The following is a 10,073-nucleotide window of genomic DNA, read 5'->3' as shown; positions in this document are numbered from 1 at the left end:
TTCCAGGCTAGTAAAATTCCCTGACTATTCCCGGTTTTCCCGCCCTGTCGCCACCATGTTATAGTAAAGTGTTATTCTATGCAGTCAAATTATGTTAAGAATATGTTTACACATATTTTGGAAAACTTTAAATAGCCTGCTTTTTATGGAGACTAATGCTACAGAATACACAAATTCATATAGCATAAACATTTTAGAAATGCATTAGTGGTGCTAAATGAGAGATTGGTGTACTTAATTTTTATTACATTAGTCAGTAGTTCAGTTCAGCTCCAAATTAAAGGTGTATTACCAGCCTTGGAAAGCATTTCAAACCGTACGCTGTGTATATTTTCAAATTATTTCTTCGTCATGAAGCTGTAGCCGAAGCTTTTTGATCAATTTCAAAATCAGTCTGCATATATAATGGAAAAAAAAGACCATACGTAGACATAGAAAGACCAACAACACTCACAAAAGTTAGCTTATGAGTGTCTTAATTTCCTATAAAATATAATGTATAAGTAGAAATAGTGTAAAAGTAAAACAAAATCAGAAATATCAACGTGATATCTGTAGCCAGGAGCCACAAACCTAAGAAAGCTATCATTCCCACCAACAAAATAACAGAATTTGAAAGCAAACAGCAGGCAGAGTGGTTCTATTCCCAAACTTCCTCCCAAATGAAATTTAGTATACACTCCTATGTGTAGCTACAACAGCTATAGCCGACTTAGCGTAACAAAATCCAAACTGCTCCCTCCATATGACTTCCCACCACCATTCAAGTCTATTCTTCACTATGTATTCAAAAATTTTACAGAAAAAATGAGTGTTGATACAGGGCCGCGGCCTCTGATTTTTAATAAAGCGGGGGTTTTCGGTGAATGCTCGGAATTTAAGGGCGCCACCGTGCAACGGGCACGGACCTATGAGAGACTCTTTACCAGGGTCGTGACGTCGCCCATGTGAGACGTGATTTTAATTAACCCCTCTGAAGCCAGCCTAGTACTAATACCTGCCCGCTCTCAGCGTCGGGCACGCTATTCCCTACGCCGTGGGCTCTTAGGCGTCCCACACGCCGTCACACATATTAAAAAAAGAGTAGACATTTAAATTTATACGCCCTTATTTATTTGGCCAACTTCGATTACACACGCACACAATTTAAACAGTAACAAACGCCCACGGCACAAATCGGTTTAAGTGAAGTGACCAACCACGTGGTCACACATCGACTTACGTATAATGCTTAGGAAAAAAGACCGGTAATGGTCACAATGTAATTATTAAAGCAGTCCCCCGACCGAGAGAAGCTCCGAGGACTAAACGAAAAATTTTTTAAAGAGAATTAAAGACGAACAAATTACTATGCAGAGATGAACAATCGGTGAGGTCCCCGGAGTGCTGAAGCGTCTACTCTCGGTCGTTGATGGCGGAAGACTGGGGGGAGCTCTCAGCTACAAGGATCCACAATGGCGTCCCCCCCGCCGAAACAATTGCCGTTAATGGTATTTTCGATCCCGTGCCACGGGGAACTAAAGTAACTTGAAAAAGATTCTTAAAAAATTATGTGACATTTCCTGAATATTAAAAAAGGATAATAAAAATTACAAGTACAGTAAACTCTCGCAAATCCGTGGGTGTCGGGGATTTATGACCTTCGGATTTTTGAAAAATTTTCATTAAAATACAAAAAAAAATTCTAAAAGATAAGATGGTAGTCAATGAACATGTAATACTACCACAGGACGTCATAATAAACAAGACACTTGAGAAGTTAACAGAATGGTACGTAAGCAATACCAGTATAGTCCATTCATAGTAAATGAAGCACCCGAGAAATTTTTTTTCCTGAAAATTTACAGCCTGGCCTGATTAAATTTAACACACCCATTTGTTCAAGTTGGTAGTAAATTGTGTAAAAAGTAATTTAAAGTCATCTTAAATTAAATTAATGGCACCCGAAGTCGCACTTTGATGTGAAAGAGCTAGGCGTAGCAATGTGGCGTGCGCTGAAACGGGAAGCCCCTTGATAAGGGGAAGTGAATTTGGAGGGGCGGTTGAGAGAAGCGATACGTAGCTGGCAAGAGACTCAAGGCCACTCCCTCACAGACACACGGCCAGTCCATTTAACATGCAGCATATATTTTGTGTTGGTTTATAGTGCACTTACTAATGTTCGTATAAGAAGAGAAAAAAAATTGGACAGTCCGTTTAAAAACACGGCAGCAGTAGCTTGTGCGACGTAAGTGGGAGTGCGAGAATCTCGTCTAGACAGGCTGGCGGCTGCAAAGGCAGCGGATGCATGACGTCATACGGCTTACCTCTCCCTCCCAGACAACAAACCATCTCTCTCCCTCTCTCCAGCCCTCTAGCCATTTTCTGCGTGTGAAACTGTCAACATCCTTCCTCCCCTACTCCACACTGCATGCGACGAAAGCCAGGTTGTATAGTCCATTCCCGGTAAAATGAACATTTTTTTAAGGCCCCCCACGGCAGCCATTTACCGTTAATTTTTTGATACAATTTGTTTGTTAGTTACAGAACATTATTTCTGCTGGAAAATCTCTGAAACTTCAAAATTTCTTTAATGGAAAAATTTAGCAGGGCGGTTAGAGTATTTATTTTTACCGCAAATGAACTATACGCACCTTCCCTCCGGCCAGCATTCCCGGCGTGTGACGCATGACAACTACAGTCGTGTGCCGCGCACAGCTAGGAAACTTGTCACTGGCAACATGTTTCACACACTGACACACGGTGCCCAGAGCTTCAGGAAAACCTACGCGATTTCCAACCTACTCTAAATATCCGACTGGAGTCTGTTTACGAAAAGCATTTAAGAATTTGCTAATGCCCAACTGTTTTTTTTATATCGGATTAAGAGGAGTTAAAATGGCTAAAAGGCATGGTTTTGAAGTTTTAGGTGTAAAAAACCGTTAAAAAATTTCTTGAAAGCACCAGAGGAAAAGGCATTACACCTTTATCTTTATTTTCCCGCCATATAATGTTACGGTCACCGCTCAAATTTCACAGTTATCTGACGGGAACGAGATGACTGCGCGCCAGTTCAGAGCCTTTTACCGCGCTATAAATATCAGTGAGCGTCGCTCTTATCATCCACTGAGAATAGTGATACATACATCTAAACAGTAACGATCATGTCACTTCGGAAATACCCCGGATTTCTGAGAACTTCGGATTCTCGGGCCACGGACTGGCGAGAGTTTACTGTATTAAGGAAAATATTTAAACAGTGTCTGGCTTCGGTTTCCTTCGGCGTACTTCGTGAATGTCCGGAAACGTCCTTATATTTAAATACATCAACTCTAAATAAAAGTACATAAAACCCTCCCGGCCGATCTGCCGTCACGTCACACTCGGGAAACAATAAAAACAATTTACAAAGATGCATTTAATTATATTTAGGGGTGCGGCACATTGGCTCTACAGCGCCCTCTTGCCGGGCGACCAACACACGCACGCACGCACGCACGCACGCGCGCGCACACGCACGCACGCGCACACACACACACGCGGGAGGTTTGAATGGAGGGTGGTGGTGTTTGGGCGGTGGCATATCGGACTCAAAAAGGGTCGAAGGCCTGGACGATGTCAGTGTTATATGTATCCATATATGTAGTATGATTCCATTGAACAGCTTTATCATCAACTTAAACGCTTCTTGTGAAAGACTGTAAATGTGTAACCTATTGCAGTTTAGAAGTGCTGATATGGGTTCTGTCAACACCAAAAGTTACATGGGGTGGCATTAGGTCTAAAGTTAATTTTCTCAAAGTTACATTATAAGCTACAGTTTTATTGAAATGCTCGGCAGTTTTGCTTGGTGGTTGGAATTTGGCATGTGCTGGTAAACAATCTTACTGTTAAGCCTGTAATATATTATTGCTTGTTGTAGAGAAAAATTAAATAGGTTACATTCAGATACCCACATTCCCCATAAAATACAAGTATATTCAGCTCCATTTAATTGCTATAGTAATTACGGTAAATCTTCAAGCATAACTTAAGGTTTCGTGTGGTGTTCAATAGGAAGAGCAACCATTAGCATCATATATACATTGTTCCAGTCACACTCTGAACTTAGCTCTTCAAGATACAGCCAAGAAGGTTAGACAAATACAAGATGTATTACAATATGTGAATGACATTGGTGCGTTGGTTCAAGGTTCTCCAAAACGACAAGGCACATTTTCAGCTTTAGCAAACGACCTGAATATCAAAGAAGATCGGCCTAGAACAATCTGCCCTACACGTTTTACTGTTCGTGTCAAAGCTATTACAGTTGTCATTGAATCCTACCCAGTGGTGTTACAGTTTCTGGGAGAAATTGCAGAAAGTAGAGAAGAAGCTTCCACTAAAGCTCGGGGGTTTGCTCACCCAGTTTTCCAAAGCAGAAATATATTTCATGCTCCTTGTGTGTTTGTCGGTTTTTGGCGACACAGAAAGACTTAGTGTTGTATTGTAATACACAACACAAACTCTGTGTGGTGCAAAAGAAGCTGTGCTTGCAACATTGCAATGTCTGAAAGCAAAACGTTCGGAAGACAAATTTAACGAACTTAGGATCAGTATGGAGTCAAAAATGAATGACTTGAACCTCATACCTCCTACACTTCCACGACACAAGCATGCACCAAAACGCATCCAGCATATTTCAAGTCCTGCAGAAGCCCATAAATTTGCAACAGTTAAGGAAATGTATCGAAAAATATACTACGAATCTCTGGATTGTGTGATTGGAGAAGTTGAGAACAGGTTCAAACAACCAGGGTTTGAGAAATACTGTAGGCTTGAAATGGCACTCGTTCAACATCCTGCAGAATGGAGTGAAGATGTCACTGTGGCTCTGAGCAAACATAATTTTGACATTACCAGATTAAGTCGCCAGCGGGAAATGTTACATGAACTTTATCCTGGTCTCAGTACTGTGGCAGCCATAGCATCGAAGTTTAAAGAAATGCAACACGAAACACGTTGTTTGTTTGCAGATACTCAGGAATTACTTCGATTGCTCCTGGTTATTCCTGTCATATCTGCAACTGCTGAACAATATCTCACATATTTAATGTTTCATTATACACTAAAAAAACATTTTACGTATGCTCACGGTTCCATAGATTGCATTCGTAAAATCGCTACCTTCGTAAAATCGAACCCCCTCACCTAAACTTATTATTTTTCTTTTTTAACTTTTGGAACCAAATATATCTGGTATATTTTGTGCGTATTAAACAGGGCACAACACTGGCCGGCTGGTGGTTGTTTTCATTCGAAACGTGGCTAAAGAACTTGCATGGATCAGGCTGAAAACATCACGCTATACGTGTAGGTTATAAGGAATCTTATTATCATGAATTGAGATGTTTTTCGAGTAGATATATACAGCGACCGACCGGATGCTCGCCCGCATCTTGTTTTAACTGTCACAGCGATGTTTATTTTGACAGCTCAAGCAATTATCTTTTCTCGTGGGTTGATAGAAAAAGGTCGCTTCACCCAGCATAAAAAAAGGGGCTACGCCACTTATTCCCCACGCAGGAAACACACTGGCTGCCGTCTGTCACAGGGATGCCAACTTGGGGGTTTTCCCCCCAAATTGGGGGGGAACAAAGCTGCAATGCTGTTTTTTTAGGGGGTAAATTTATTTAGGGGGATTTTTAGGGGGTACATTATTTAAGAAAAGTTTTGAGGGCGTGAATTTAAAGTGTATATCTTGAAAACAAAGTGAAGAAAGAACAGCAACACAAGTGGCGAAAATAATTTTAGCTCTCAAACAGGGTGTACAATAAAAACTTTAGAGGTTTTTTTATATCTAAATCTAGGGGGATTTGAAGTTGGTCCTAGGGGGAACACACTGTAGGAGTTGGCATCACTGGTCTGTCATGCCCTGCATTTCCCCCTTCCTTTCTTCTAACATTCCACGTCTCGCCTCTCGCGCGAGCAATAACGAAGCAATGTAGCAGTTGCACCACACATTGGGCAGTGTTTATGCTTTGTTTGGTGACCACAGGGGGTCCAACATGCTTTTATTCAGTATATTCCCTTTTCATAGGACCACTGCTATTAAAATACATTAATATTTAAGTTTGAAAGCTTGTAAATTCCTTACCAGAGATGACAACTCTAACTTGGTGTGAAAAGTGGTATGTTTTGACATACTTTTTTTGGCGGATTGGGAGGGAAGGAGGGGTCCGAAAATATTTACTACGATCTTCCCCTCCCTCAACTCTAGTACCCTATTCACAGTAGCCAAATTTTACGGGCGAAAGGAGGGTGAAAAGAGAAGTTTCTCACGGAAGGTTTTTCAAAGGGGAGGGAAGTTGGGGTGTTATAAGGGAGGACACTAGATGGTTTGTGTGAGCTAGCCTTGAAGAATGTTACAGAGGGGAGGGCGTCATGAAGCAGCTGCCGCCAGCCAGCCGGGCGAGCTTAGTGTGCGCCCACTCGCGTTGCGGAAACTACCGCTGCCATATTTCTAAAGCAAATGTCCCATTACGTATTTTTTTTGTTATTCTTACATGAACATTATTGGAAGTGTTAAAGCCAACACAAAAATACACTGTGTGTTATAATTAAAAGATTTTAATGATCTTTCATTGCATTTATTTTTTTTCTGATTTTCACATTTTGGCGAAAATTTCCAATTTTTTGACGGTTCCCGAGAATGTATTCGTAAAATCACTGCTTTGTTAAATCGGGGTTCTGGTGTACATAATTATTATACATTTAGTATTATTATTTTACAAATTTTAAGTGACGTTAAAGGTACGTTAATGCGGAAGGTTTATCGGCCGGCCTCAACACACAGCTGCGAATATTCATAAAAAAACGTGCAGTGTTGTTAGTTACTTGACATATTTTAACAGTTTATTGATAAGCGATGGATTACAAGACGACGTAGTTTATAACACCGCTAAACCGTTGGAAGCTACTAGTATAAATTAAAGTAATAAAAGTGCAAACGTTGGACTTACCTTTGTTACAGGAAGTGTTTGCTTCCTCCTGAGCAGGTTGAGTGGAAAAAAATTCTTTAACTTGCAAGTATCTTGACTGGTTATTTATAACTATTGTGATTCTTAGATTTGGCATGGCTTGTAAATGCTCCCCTACCCATCGTATTGATCTTGAAACTTTTATTGCATATCTTGCATCTCGCACAAGTTCTGTCTTTCGCATCCTCAGTAGCCCATGGAAACTCAGACTCATAACGACAGGAATACCTAGTAGACATTGCCTCAATGGCTTCCTAACAAACTGCACAGCGTAAGACTAACATTGCTCGAAGACTTGTACTGAACAGAACAAATTAAACAACACCCCGCGTTGCACGCCATAGTGCAGTTCATATTACCCCTCCCCCTCTTAGTGACGTATTGCGTCTATGAGGAAAGAAGAAACATGACACGCCTGGGAACACTACAGTCGCTGCCAACATGACACTGTATAGATTTACCGCGTGATTATCAGACGCCGCGATGTACGTCTTTACATATAAGTTGTGCGCATTTACACAGCAGCATCTGCCCAGGAAAGAAGTAAAATTCCAGACAGTTTCCCGGTTTTACCCCGGCCCTTTCAAATTCCCGACATTTTCCCGATTTTTACCGTTTTCCCGGTTTGGTGGCCACCCTGTATATTCTCAATCATGTCGAGATTCAAAACTACTCTTATCAAGAGATAAAATTTTTTGGAATTACGTACGAATCATGAGGAAGGATTACAATCAACAACTCTCTCTCAAGACCAATGATAAAGTTATAAATATCCCTACTATCATTGCTGTTTTGCTAAATACTTTTCAAGTGTCTATGTTACTCCACCCTCAAATACTAATTTACCCACATCTTATACTACTAATCGTTTCATTCCTATGACTAACATTTCTGAAAATTTGGTTCTTTGGAGTATTAAATCACAAAAATCTACCTTTTCAACAGGACCAGATGATATACCTAATTTTATTATAAAAGGTTGTTCTTCACTCCTTACTCCTGTCCTTATGCACATTTTTAACAATAGTATTGAAAAGGGTATCTACCCTTGTAAATGGAAGTTAGCTAAGGTTATACCTATACATAATTACAGGCCAATTTCTCTGTTAAATGGTTTCGCTAAAGTTTTCGACAAAATAATATTTAAACATTTAAACTTTAACTTAAAAAATCAACTATCTGACTCACAACATGGTTTTAGAACTGGTAAAACTACTACGAACAATTTAGTTTCGTTTCCTAACCCTATCTATTCTCAAGTTATAACTCGTGGTCAAGTTGATGCTTGTTATTTTGATTTAGCAAAAGCGTTTGATACTGTAAATCAACAAACTTTTCTATATAAATGTGCTAAATTTGGCTTATGTAATAAATATATATCCTGGCTGACTAGTTATTTAAACAACAGAAAATATTTTGTAGCAATACAAAAATCACACTGATCTACATCCGGTTAGTTCTGGTGTACCACAGGGTGGTACACTTTCACCTCTACGTTTTAATATTTATATTGACGTAACTGTTGGTTTAAATCGTTCGATTGGCACTCTTTTTGCAGACAATCTAAAAATAAGAAAATGTCATCCATCCATGATTGTAATCTACTCCAGTCGGACATCAATTCAGTTATGGAATGGTGCAACTTAAACTTAGTTATCTTAACAAAGATAAAACCTCCATAATAACCTTTACTAGAAAGTTATTTCCCATCAATTATGAATATAAAATAGATAACTTGCCTATCTTTAAGACCCCTTTTGTGAAAGATCTTGGCATCCTACTTGAATATATAGATTCCCTTGTATCTCACTCAAGAAAAACTCTTGGACTTATAAAATTCATTAGGCCCCTACCTTCTATGCATCCAATCCATATTCTATACTATCCCTTAAACAGCTCTGATTTTATCAAAACTTAAATATGGATCAATATTCTGGAATAGTATTACTAGTAATGATAGTGAAAAACTTAATTCAATTCCAACCAAAGTATTTAAATATATAACCCAAAAAACAACCAAGTTAATAGATCTTAACTCTCTTTTAGGTTCCCTTTCTGATAGAAGAAATATTCTAGATGCAATGTTTGTTCATAACTGTTATAACTATAAACTGTTTTGTCCCGACATTTTTGAAACTACTGGGATAAAAATTCCTTCTTTCAACAGTCGCAAACCGCCACTTTTATGCACCTTATATAAGATTCAAGATATAATTTACAGATTAATTACCAATTACAATAAATATGAGGAATTCCTAAAGACAACAAATAATAGAATATTCATTAAAAAAGTTTTTTCTTCTACTCATCCTTAGATTCTCAAGTGTTAAATAAATAAATAAATAGTTAACTATAAATAAAAATTATGTATTAATAAAGATAATTTATTTTTCATCCACATCCGGAGGATTTAACTATATGATTTTGACTTGTCTAAATTTGTTTATTTAATCTCTTCCTGTACAAAATGATTGTTTTATTAATCAACTGTTTAGTGTGTCTGTGTCTATTGTTTATTTTGTCCTTTGCAATTTGTTTTTCTTAGTATCTTTTATTGTGAGTAGTATGTAAATGGGGCCCCTGAAACAGGCGCCAGCACGTGGAGCCGGAGCCGAGCCACATCTCTGATTCTGACGTCATGGCGGCCATCTTGGATCCGCCATCTTGGATCCGCCATTTTGTATAACGTCATTGTGTTCTCGAACATTCCGGCGATGTGTTTTCCGCCATTTTGAATGATGACGTCACCATTGCAATTATCGTTACGCCCGCCATCTTCAAATTCCGCAATTTTTATGTTAGAAAATCGGGAAAATTATTTAATCAAATTAAATAAAAATCTTAAAAACCACTGTTGCAGTTATCGTTACGGTTGCCATCTTGGATTATATAAATGTTGCATATTTCGTTTCACCCGCCATCTTGGTTGAGTACCATGTCATTCTTACACTTTACGTTACGACCACCCAATTGGATCCTATTAATGCTGCAATTATCGTTATGGTCGCCATCTTGAAATTTAGACGCCATCTTGGAAATCCGTATTTTTTATATTAGAAAATCGGTAAAAATTCC

This window comes from Bacillus rossius, chromosome 2 (assembly GCF_032445375.1).
Source record: "Bacillus rossius redtenbacheri isolate Brsri chromosome 2, Brsri_v3, whole genome shotgun sequence".
In the NCBI taxonomy this organism is placed as follows: Eukaryota; Metazoa; Arthropoda; class Insecta; order Phasmatodea; family Bacillidae; genus Bacillus; species Bacillus rossius.
This window is presented reverse-complemented; position numbering follows the sequence as displayed.